Here is a 12,388-nt window from a genome sequence, read left to right as displayed (position 1 = left end):
CTGCACACATGTCTAACCTCTTCTTCAATTTAATAAGAAAATCAGGTCAATGTTCTGATCACGAGAGTCATGATATTGAGAAAAGTCCTCATATCCGGAATGTGGCTCTGACTTTTTAATAAATCAGTACAGAGGTTAGAAATACAGGAATTTACTCAAAGATCCAAATTAAGTCAAAAACGTAGCAAAAAAAGCATTAAGAAAGAATTGTTTTAAAATAATTAAATTTATATAATTTCATTCCCTTTACCACAAGAGAGACCTAGCAGTTGAAGTGCATTGTGCTTTCTACTTCATTGGCATCTCTGCCTCTGTTCTTAGATGTATATGAGCTAGTATTCGATCTTATCAAAAAATCCCTTGTTTCATTTAAATAATTGTACAAGGCCAGTGACGGAAAAAAAGATCCCAATGTATCAAAAAAGCAGCTTAGAGAACAAAAATACATATTTGTGTACCAGAACTTAGATTTCTTCATTCCTCACCACTTAATCATCTAATGACAGCTTTGATGTATCATGTGACCATCAAGATGGACAAAACCCGTAAGTTGAGAACCAGGAAACTACAGTACTTTATATAAAGTGGTAAAACTTTGCTCATTCTTGATCAGTAGAATGCTATTGTACGAATACACTGACTCATTAATACAATCTAATATAAGACACCTTTCACAGTGGTCAAGTCTTATTACTTCAAAATTTCAACTACATTTCAGTATCAACCCCCTTGAACTTGTACTGAGGTAAGTTTTATAAAGGAATTCTTTTACTTGTATTTATTTATCTATTCATTTATTTTCACATTTTCACATTTCTTTGTTGATCTGAGCACTTTTTGCATCGCTGACCTGCAGTGGCTCCACAAACTCACCAAACAGTCCTGGGGTCATATACATAATGTCAAAATATGGTGACAAAAATCTCAAATGGCTCATGTTTCTATTTTTAACATTTAATTATCTCCTACAAAAAAAATCCACAAAAGTCCTCCCAGCAGACATGGTCTGTAAATACATACTGAACTGACACTACTAAGCAACACTGAAACACTGAAACACTCTGAAACACTTTAGCTTTTTGAAAAGTCCCCATCGTTTTATGACAATATTTACTCCACACCATTAAAATATTTCCTTCCTTGGTGTCAAATTCCCCGCAGGCTTTCTGTGAAAATTACTTTAGAGCTGATAGTGGGCAGCCGCGCTTAACACACAAGCCCATGCAAGACAACTGTATGCCAGACAACTGGAAGAGAAAGAAGCCAGGGCCTGTGAGAGCAGGGATATTTGAGCAAGCCTGAATAAAGCCTTGGTGTGGCTTATGGTGCTTGGAATGAGCCCGAGCAGGGCAGTGCGGTATCCTCTGTTAAGTCATGTGTGTAACAGTAAGGGAGCACGACATAAAAGGTGCATTGGTTAAAATCTCCCTGTCATTTCTAGCCATGTGTGTCTTCCCTCCGCTCGGAGTGCAGTTTTAGTCCTCTCCAGGCGACACTTTGCTTAAGTTTTCAACAAACTGATTTTAGCACTTGTTCGGCTGTGAAAGGAATTCATGCTTTGTTGCTCCTCATTAAGGGCTATTCTACTGTCTCTTGTCTATATCAGAGTCTTACCAGTATCAGCATTTTATTACACATCAGTCAATTAGTGTTGCCGAGATTCCCCTTTACACAAAAACAATAAAACCTGTAATTAAATTGCAGTTTATCACATCAAAGAATCGCTGGTTACGTCTTCTCTATGTTCCATGTTTCCATGTAGCAGTGTGGAGATAAAATGCATACTTTCTCATTTGTTATTTTCTTACAGAAGTTTGGAGAACAGCCCATCCTCTTATTTTTCACACACCTGTGTTGGAGCAGACATATTTTGCTTGTTTGTGTTTAATTAGAGGATTGGAATATTTGATATGTTTTATTTAAAGATGCATTCACGGGTTTTGCTTTTGTTGTTGCTGTTATTTGCAAAATACACATTTTAATTACATGGAAAAAATGCCACCTGAACTGCCATCTAGTGGGTGCACACTAAAGCATTTGACACTAAACAATTGTGCAGCATTATCCCAGTGGGTGTGGTCACAATTAAAATATACTTTTGTATTCAATATGATTAAATATTATCACAATATGTTGAAACTAGGTGGAAATATTGGGCAATTTACCAAAGAAACCCAGAATCAAGAGTCTGAACTTAATGAATCAAATAACCCTCGACAAAGGATGTCCTCCTGTTTTCTTGACCCTTTTCTTTGCCCGTTCTGTGAAACTGTCTCCAAAGTACCAGCCTCATATTTACAACCCTTAAAAGCCATTTGACAGCCCACCATAAATTAATGAGACATGTTTATCAGCAGTACCAGGCACCACCTGGCATATTAAATAAATAATCCTCAAAATATACAGATACATTTGCTATGAGCATAGGACTGTGCTTTGATAATTCAAATTTTATACATCATATGCATGCAAGTGGGAAAAAACTCTATTCTTATTTATTTGTACTCCCATATCTGTGCAAATGTAGCAAAAATAAAACTAACCAAACCGTGGCCTTCACATTTTCCAACAACAGAGAAACCACCATGACACAAAATATGAAAAGTGGTATGTGTTTGTCATTTGGATACCAGGAGAAGCATAATTCTTCAGTCCTAAGACGGTAACTTACAGTATGACATTAAAGTGTAAGACCTGAGGGTAGCACTGTCCTTTGGTAAATGCTGAGAAGGCACAATACCATCTCTTTCCCTCCAACTCTGGTTGTTTACAGTGGGCTGAGTAACAGAGTTTGGGATTTATGGGCAGTTGTGATATGAGCGAACACAAAGACATGAAAATGTCATAGTTTGTCAAACGGCTTGTGACCTGAAAAAGAGAGCGCTGTTTACAAAGCAGAGGGACCCAGTACAGTGTAACACATATGATCACAGCTAATAATTATACTTTTTTTTTCTTGTTTCCAAATTGAAAGCTTATGCACATAAGTTGATATTGTAGATATTTTCTGAAGCTGTTATAATTTAAAATGTGGATAACAGACAATCAGACGGAAAGACAAATGTACGCTCATCGTCACATAACTCCGCCGTGCTCTTTGACGGAGGACTAAATGGAAATTCTGTATTAATAAGTGACTTCCCATTCATAATACCTTATGGAATCTTTCGGTAAAGATTTGCTGATGGGATTTGCTGCTCGTAAACATCTGTTCCCTAAGCTCAATGTAGATCATGTTCTTTCTCTGTATGTGCCTTTACAGAGACCTTGTTGCCAATTCACTCCCCTTTGGCCTGTGTGTTGAAGTTGTTTGTGTATCAAGAGGTTAAGTACATTTAGCTCAGTGATAGCAACCTCACACATTAAAGTAAGCAAAAATATATATTTGCATATATACATACACACACACACACACACACACACACACACATACACACACACACACACACACACACACACACACACACACACACACACACACATATATGTATGTATCAACTATATACACAAACATACATACACACATATATATAGGTACAAGGGTATATTTCTGGTGCTCCGAAGAAGCACAGATCAGAGACTTTGTATCTCCCACAGCCAGAACGATGGATCTTGGAGCTGGATGTTGGAGTAATGTCTGCACTTCTGCACTACAGCTTTTGTGTAACCCATCCCCTCCTTAGCTTTGCCCATAAGTGAGATTTTAAAAATAAAATCCAGATAATAACAGAACGCTGCTTCATGATTAGTAATTGTCTTAATTTCTACACAAAGTGCCAAAAGAACCCAACATAAAGAAAACTTTGATGTAACTGCTAACCTCTCGTTGGTGTCATAAATGTTCTGGCATATTTCTTAATTTGCTTGTTGTGATCCAATATGGTAAATGAATCTTGCTGAGTGGGCTGTGGAACTTAATGGGAGCCAGCTGTGCAAATCTTCAGTTTTAATAGCTGATTGTTCAGATGATTGTTTGCTTACTTTAAAGCATGTCATTATTATAGTTGTGTGATGTAAATATTCAATTTAACATTTCCCTTAATTGATTTTAATTAAATTTTTATGAGAATAGTTTGGAATAAGGAACTGTTTCATGTCAGATCTTGGATGAGGGAGTTGCATGTCGCATGAACATCTCGAGGACGATTACGAGCACTAAACATCACAACAATGGTGGACGTTATTAGGTTGAATGCCAACTGGCAATGTCGGCGACTATATCATGGGGCTGCTGAACAACACTTTGAGATACATTTTCAAAGCAACACGAGCCAACAGATAAAGCAGCAAACAGAACAAATCATCAGTGGCCAACCTGAAGAAGTCCACCTGTAGTGCTTTCATGAAATATTTACATTATTTTGTCTACCTCTGAATATTCCCGGTGTAGCATTTTTAATAGGGCAGTATTTTCAGCTGTCGGCTCCAATTTGTTCTTCCCCCCATCGCCTCATCCTTACATCTAAACCAATTACCTTCTGCATCCCATTTGAGTTTAAAGGCAATTAATCGTTGTGAAATGTACACAAAGCAACAATCAACCACCTAGTTATGAACACTGCCCTCAAGGGAACACCCACGCCAAATATTTCCCTGGATTTGTTCCTTCTTGTCAACAACCTTTACCAGACTCATCTCCCCCAATGACGCAGCATTAACTGATATGAAAAGATCTGTGGTAAAAGGTCAAGGCTATATGACTGAGTTTAATAAATTTTCATTATACCATAAAGCACACAGTCAACAGCCACAGACCATTTTGTGCAAAGCAAAAAAATTTAATTACTGATCTTTTTTTTTTTTTTTGCTATTTCACATCTATTCACAAATATACCGTGACACTGAGCAACATAAAATAATATAATTCTTCGGTAATGTATGTTAATATATTTATGCCGAAGACAAACAATTGCAATTGTTTTGAAATTTGACTAATATATCTCTGGTAACTTGCATTTTCTTGTCAGTCAGCTGCAGTCTCAGTGGACATACTTGGCAAGGTCAGCGCAGAGGCAAGGAGGGTATAAGTTCAAAAACATTTGAAATCTGTGGGTAGTGGAAGTGTGAAAACCTACGTGTGTGCCAGAGCTCAAAGTAGCACCGCTGCAAGGTTTGGCAACACAGCTCTCTTCAGAGTTAAACAATGGCTCAAGCTGCTGCACAACAATTGGGCATTGACACTGTGCATTGAGCCTTGATGTTAGTGGAGCTGGAAATGCTATGTTTTAATCATCGGTGTGGGTGGAGGGAGGGACGGGAAAAGCTTACAGTTAATGTGGATATTCTAACCCTGAAAATGGACAGGTGGATGCTGAGTGAAGGTTGTTTGTGCAGTTCCAACTCGACTGGTACTCTGGTCATACCCTGAACTCAAGCCAGTCACTGCTGCATCTTTTATTTCTTGAGTAATTTCAGCCGGCTGAGCATTCAAGAAGTGAATTGTGGTCTATAGTTAAGTGCACCGTTTTTCAAATGCAGAGCACAGAAGTATGGATTTGAATCTTTATTGCTGCTTAACAGAACTCAATTATGAAATCAAAGTCAATACTGCAATAAATGAGACAGATGTTATATATAAAATGCAATATGATTCTCTGACCAGGAGATGGCAGCAAAACTCATCCATACGCCATATTAAAATCATTTTCCCTCACTCACTTTGACTGGTCTGCAATAATAGATTGGCTTCCCCATTGTTTTTTCTAATTACTGTTTATTTTAATCAGATTCTACAATGCAGTGGTTTAAAGAAGAAAAAAAAGCCACTGCACTGTTAAAACAGACGTGTTGAGTAAGGCTTATCTTTCTACAAATTCTTATGTAGCAACATCATCATACCACATCTCCAAAAATGTAATCCTATATGACTCAGCTTTTATGCTACATTTTACCTCATCCCTTATCCAAAATATTGCAAGCTTACAGTTTGCCAGCATGATCTTCCTCCTAGTATACAAGCAAGCTGTCACATTAAATTACGCTTTTCCTCTTTCCTAGTGGAATATTTCTCCAGCTTTCTTAAATGTTCTACTCTGGTTTGAGTTTTAGATATCAATATAGTGTATGGATCATCTGGGCGTACTGGAAAAGCAATATACTGGGAGCTGCAAGCACTGAAATTGAGACTGCAAGAACAATGGTTTTGCCTCGTTGAGTAGCACTCACCCTAAACACAAAATGATTGCCTTTCACCACTTGATGGCAGTGTAACTGTGGACATTTGTATTTGCTTTAGATGATGAAAGGAAATTCGCCTTTGCTGTGGAGAATACTGCCCAGGTTATATGCAGACAGCCAGTGAAAGTAAGCAGAAAAGATACACTGTGTCCATTCTATAGGTGAGATAATCCAACAAACATCATCACAAGATAGACTAACATGGAAAAACAAAAGACAAGATAAGGTCCAAGATCACCTCAAGAGGCCTGTATCTACTGTACCTTGCCACGAGAAAAAGCGCATAAAGGAGAAAACAAATCAGTAGTACTGTCAGCATGAGAGGCTCTGCTCTTCTAAAACCTATAGCACACTGCAGTATTTTTTTTTAAAGCTGAGAAGCAACAAGACAGTGAGTAAATAAAATATAGCAGATCTGTAGGTGTCTGCATATTTGCCCAATGTGTCACCGGATGCGTGTGCCAAGTGTTTGCTTATTCCATGGCAAATAAGTGTGTCAAACAAAAACAAATTACTTTAAAAATGTCAGAAGCCGCATATTTACCAGTATATTGTAGTATATTCAGTCTTTCTATTCAGTAGAGCAGGAAGAAGTCCAGCTGACAGCACTGTTTGAAATGGTAAACAGCATGTTGCGAGACAGTCACCATCAGTGCTATGGAAACTAAGGCAGCCTGCTGGCGAAGTTTTAATGTTAACCAAAGCACTGTGTACTGTGCTAAGATGAATATTTCATTATGAATGTCACAGCATGTAGTGAGATGACCCCAGCACTGTATAAAACCACCAGCATTCTGCAGCTATCTGGCCACTGTTTTGGCAGGGATAATTAGATGAATTTATGCCCTGTAGATGTTGGGTTGTTCTGGGGTCAAAGTGGTGTCCAGTCCGGTGCAAGATGAATATAATATAATGTAATTATTCCCCTAGTATGCAACCCAGTGAATGTTTTTAGCTCTTGACATTCCTAAGTAGGCAACCCATGGGCACTTTAAGGCCACCAGCTTCTCAGCCATGCTTCCACACTAAGAAGAATGAATGTCCTATAAAATACATGTCAGTTTTTGGTCCCTTAGCCCTATTTAGACAATAAAAATACCATTAAGAAGACTGGGCAAAGCAAGCAATCCTCCCCAAGTGGTTATGTGATGTTTATGCAAATGAAAATACCCTCTTTTTGCATTATATATCTTCTATTTAGATGCCCTGACATCCCTGATTTGAGTTGTGTTAAAATTATCTGCAAATGAACTTTTCACAAACTCTCCAACAGTGTCAGTCCAAGTTAGGCGCTGCGGCTGTCACTCAGCGGGGAATGCGGTGAAGCTGTACAAGGTGTGTCAGCGAGATACAGCAGAGTCAAAAGCCCGGGGCACACTGTGTATTAAGGTTAATTTGAAGTGATTAGATTAAGCAGTGGGGCTGTTGCTGTGGGGGAGCCAGAGCGTTGTGGTGTGTCCTGCCGTGAAGGGTGTGTGTACTCTGCTTTATCTCCTCCTTCTAAGTGGGCTTGTAAGAGTGATACTTCATGCTAAGGGATAGCAGGTCACGGGACTTCAACTCTTTGGGTTGCATATATCCAATAGCTTGTCACGCTCGATGGGTCAGTCAAATTGGCAGTACTCTAGAGTAGTTGGTAAGTGCTACTTTTTATTAATAGTACAAACCTTGTCACTACTTTCCTGTTCCTGTTGTACTGATGTTTATTACACTGAGTTGTGTTTACTTTTGTCTGTATAGTGTCCTGATATTATGTGGTCTTTGCAAGGTCAGGTCAAGTAATTTCCCATGTTTTCTTTCCTTTTCTCATTTCTTGGTCCCTGTGCTGCCGCCAGAGACAGAAACTAAGCTTACCACTTTGCCTGTCTGCAGGTATGTTCGAGCCACAATCTGTTTGTCTTCTCCTCAGTGTTATTGCTGCTCAATGGATGCCTCCAAAAAAAAAAAAAAAAAAAGGAAAAAAGATCCCCTGCTCTTGTGCACTGTTTGTCCCTGGGCTTTTTGGAAGCCTAATTTTCCCATTGTACAGTATTTGCACTATTAACACACTGCGTGATAAAAAATAAACCCAAACGGCGCTACCACAGAATCAAATATTTTAAAACTACATTTGGCCTTAACAGATTACAGAACCCCTTGATGGTTTTATAAAGAAAGAAACTCGTCTTTGAGAAATCCAAGGTAAAAAGTGTCCAAAAATGAGTCTGCTAGGCGCTCTGTGAAGCTGTATTTAGGAGCAGTAGTGCTTTAAGCCTAAGCCTGACAATTTTATCACAACTAATGTTCAGTAGGTATAATATTTAGTAGTCTTCGTTTAATGTGTGCTTAAATTTAGTGTACTAAATACAAAAGAACAGCTCAAACTAATGTCATTAGTTTTACAGGTATTGGATCAATTGAACACTAATTCATCCTGTGTGGAACATGAAGATCTAGAACAATTTCATGGCAATCCATCCTTTGATTGTGTTTTCAAGAGAATGTCTGTACCAAAGTGGAGGACCAACTGACAGACTGCCCCAAAAAACTGCATTTCTCATACACTAATCATGATTCAGTGACCTAGTGAGTTACGCTTTTGTATCCAGTATTACCTCAGAACTGTTCATTTGCATATTGAGCAAAGGAGGCAAGAAAGACTGAGACAACTCCGATTAGCATAGCTAAAGATTGCTTTTCACAAATACTTGTGATTTAACTCATTAATTGATGAAAAATGAAGTCCATATGTGCACATTGTAACACGTCTTTAAGGCAAAGATAGATGCAATAAAATAGATATGGGGAGAATAAATGGCAACTGTTGCAAAAAACAAAATCTGGAGGAAATTATTGGGGTCGGGGTGATTGTGTGTCAGCATCATGTCGAAAAAAAGATGAAAGGAAGGAAGGAAACATTTGCCTGGTTTACTTAGACATGCTGTTGGGGGGGGCTGGTTAAGCTGACAGGCCTTGATTCTGTCTGTGCTGTTGTTTAGATATGCAGATTTTTCAGTTAAGAGGATGCGGCAAAATACTACCTGGCTGATTAAAAGGACGTAAACAGCTGGCATTAGATAAAGCAGTTGCAATTACGGCGCACCCAGATGTGACGCAAACTTCGGAAACAGACAGTTCGTCTGAAACTACCTGTCAAATTTGGAGTACTGTCAATTTTGGCAACCGAATTACAAGTACTAGCACTTTTGCTTGCTTCAGGTTGGGAGGAGGAGATTGAGGATGTGCTTTTCTGCATTTTGATGGGTTCATTTAATTAAATGATTATATTGAATATGTATGGCAGACTTCCTAATGTACCACATAATGACTACAGTTGCAGGGTAACATTTTAATGAACCAATGGCTACAAGACTGTCAAACAAAACAACATAGCTGAGATATTTGTGTCCAGCATAAGGCAAACTATGCTACTGAGAGCTGTATATAATGTCGCATAACCTCATAACCTTATTTTTACATAATTTCTTGCCACTATGATGGGATTTTTTACGCAGGTAGGTTACTCATCTGCAGATACATACCGAGCTGTATGCTCTTGAGTGCCAACTTCAATATGAATTCAAATATATATCACCTCGAGAAAATTAAATCTCATGGAGACATGGCTGGATATGGATGGTACACTTGCATTAATGTTAACATTGTGCAAAATTACATCAGCCAGGAATGAAAGTGTCTACATCTCCTTTCCAATTAAGCTCCCGTTACTACATATTAAGTGCTCAACTTAAGCTGCGGGCAGCAGAGGATGCATTTCAACGGAGCTGGATTTCCTTTCATTCCGCTGGCATACTGTATATGTGAAGAAATTACTAAGCCTCACAAGATTTTAGTTTTTTGGAATTAAAAAAAAAAAAAAAAATACCACAGCCAAATTGAGACTCTCTTCATCTGTAAGCTGCTTTAAGCCTCACTAACGGCTTAGCTTTTCCTTATTAGTGTTGGCTGCTGTGTATATTCAGCAGACTGCCCCGTTTCCCTCTCCTTGCCACCCGTCTATTTACCTTTGATGCAACCTTGTGCACTGACAACTTCAAGCAGACGCCTTAAGCTACTCGTCCTGTCATTGAGTTGCATGTTAAGTTCAGAGCACTGAGGTTATGTGATTATGACAAGCAGATCTTACAGACTGTTTGTCCAGCACATATGTTTTATAAATACAGCTTTCAGCCTCAAAGTTTACCTGAGTGCACTGCATCAAAATGTGTTTTATTTTAATCATATGAGCAATCATATCAAGGAAAATGTGCAAATTTGTCATTTTTTACACTGAATATTTCACCATTGGAGGTGACAGTACAGTGGGTGAGTATTCCTCCTTCCTGAAGACAACACCATATTTTATGTATGTGAAGGAACATCTTTTTTTCTGAATAATCTAAGAATAGGCTGATTTTCCAGCTAGATGTGCAGTGAGCAGCACCTCTCCTGGGAATGAATGCAAATGTGTTGGATATATTCCTTTGTAGCTTTGCAGTCTTGAGAGTGCCATCTATTGTATATTATGTATCAGCTTTTCTCCTGTCTGTTTGACACCCAAAACAACAGCACTGAATGAACACATGTCTAGAGGCTGCAAGAGACACTGACAGCTTCTGTCATTTTTACTTTTGTACATTGTTTGGAATAGAATAGATGATTTTTATGGAAATGGAAAGATATGTCTGAAGTCTTGAATATTTAAAAACTGCAAACAAAGTCTACAAACTGTTTTCTTCAACTTAGTGAGCATCGGGGTGGTAGAGGCAGCGAATGTGTAGCTTTTTAGAAACAGATGTTTTTCTCACCTACTGCATTTGCAAAAAAAGGCAGTGAAATTCCTCCTATAGGGTTTGTTTACCACAGACTATAAGCAGGGGGCAGCAGTGCAATACAGACAATAGTTAATTGCTGCATTGGAAAGGCAGTTATCAAAACAGCAAAGGGAGACGAGGCTGAAGCAGAGGTTGGAGAAACATAGAGTGTGTTTGCAACTGAAAAATGTAAATAGCTCATGAATTTGCTGCCAAACTAACTGACGGACTGTCATATTCAAAATTGGCCTGCAGAGAAAACGTTAAGCTTTGATTATAAATATATGCCACTTCGGAAATCCACTCGCAGATTAGTGGAAAATATGATTTGGTCCAAACACAGAGGGGAAAAAAAGAACTGGAAGCCAATGGTGGCAACAAATATTTCAAATAAGTACTTTAGCAGCTGCCTAGCACCCACAGCTGTGCAACAATCTCTTTGATTACCTCCTTTAATCCGTCTGTGTGTTACACAAACATGTTCCAGTGCTATAACCATACAGTAGGTCCAGACACGTTCTAACTTGTACCAACTGCACTGTAAATTCACCTGTCATTTGTGATGCAGAACCGAAAGGTGACCAAATGTTTGCCAACATTTAAAAATGAAATCCTAAATGAAATCCTTTGCTGTGACTCCTCATTCCTCATATTTGAATAATTTGACTTGCCATGCTACACCTGGCCAACACTAAAAATACTTGACAGTGCTCTTTATCACTGAAGCCAGCAATAGAAGCTGCCGCTGCCATTCACTGCTGGAATATCACTATAGCTAACGCTACTGTTAGGAGTTGACAAATGAAGTTCTAACAATAACTAAGTTCAACAGTGAAGATTCATATCAAAAATTCCGCTTTTCATCCCAGCAGACGCGTCTTCTTATTAAATGTCTCACATTTATGCATATGTTGCCAGTCAGACTGCTTCACTAGCACCTTTTATTCCCCCTAAACCTAATCGCTCTCCGGTCAATCTAAGTTTATTACCTGATTTAGCCACAAATAATGAGCTTCTCCTTGGACATTGATCTCTTTAATGAAGACCTACCAAGACCTGTCTAATCCCCTCTGACTGTTCACCATCTTCAAGCTTGGCTTTCCTGATTAGGTTCTATTGGTACACATTTCCCCACAGAGGAATATGAAGAATGAGAATGAAATGAAGGAAATGGGGAGAGGACAATGTGCGATAAAAAGCAAGAAGCCTTACTGTAAGCCACAATCATTTTGGTACAGTTTAATAACAAAGTGATGGATCAGCAAGATGAGAACATCAGGGAAAAGAAACTTTTTTCTTGCTGTTTCTTCGCTTCTAAATGAAAAAAAAATGAAAAAAGCTGTGTCTGCCCTCCCAGCCATTGATCTTCTTAGATTTATGCAGTGTGGGGAGAGTCAAAGATCCCATATGGTGGGTAC

This window comes from Amphiprion ocellaris, chromosome 14, assembly GCF_022539595.1.
Source record: "Amphiprion ocellaris isolate individual 3 ecotype Okinawa chromosome 14, ASM2253959v1, whole genome shotgun sequence".
NCBI lineage: Eukaryota > Metazoa > Chordata > Actinopteri > Pomacentridae > Amphiprion > Amphiprion ocellaris.
Note: the sequence above shows the minus strand (reverse complement) of the source record.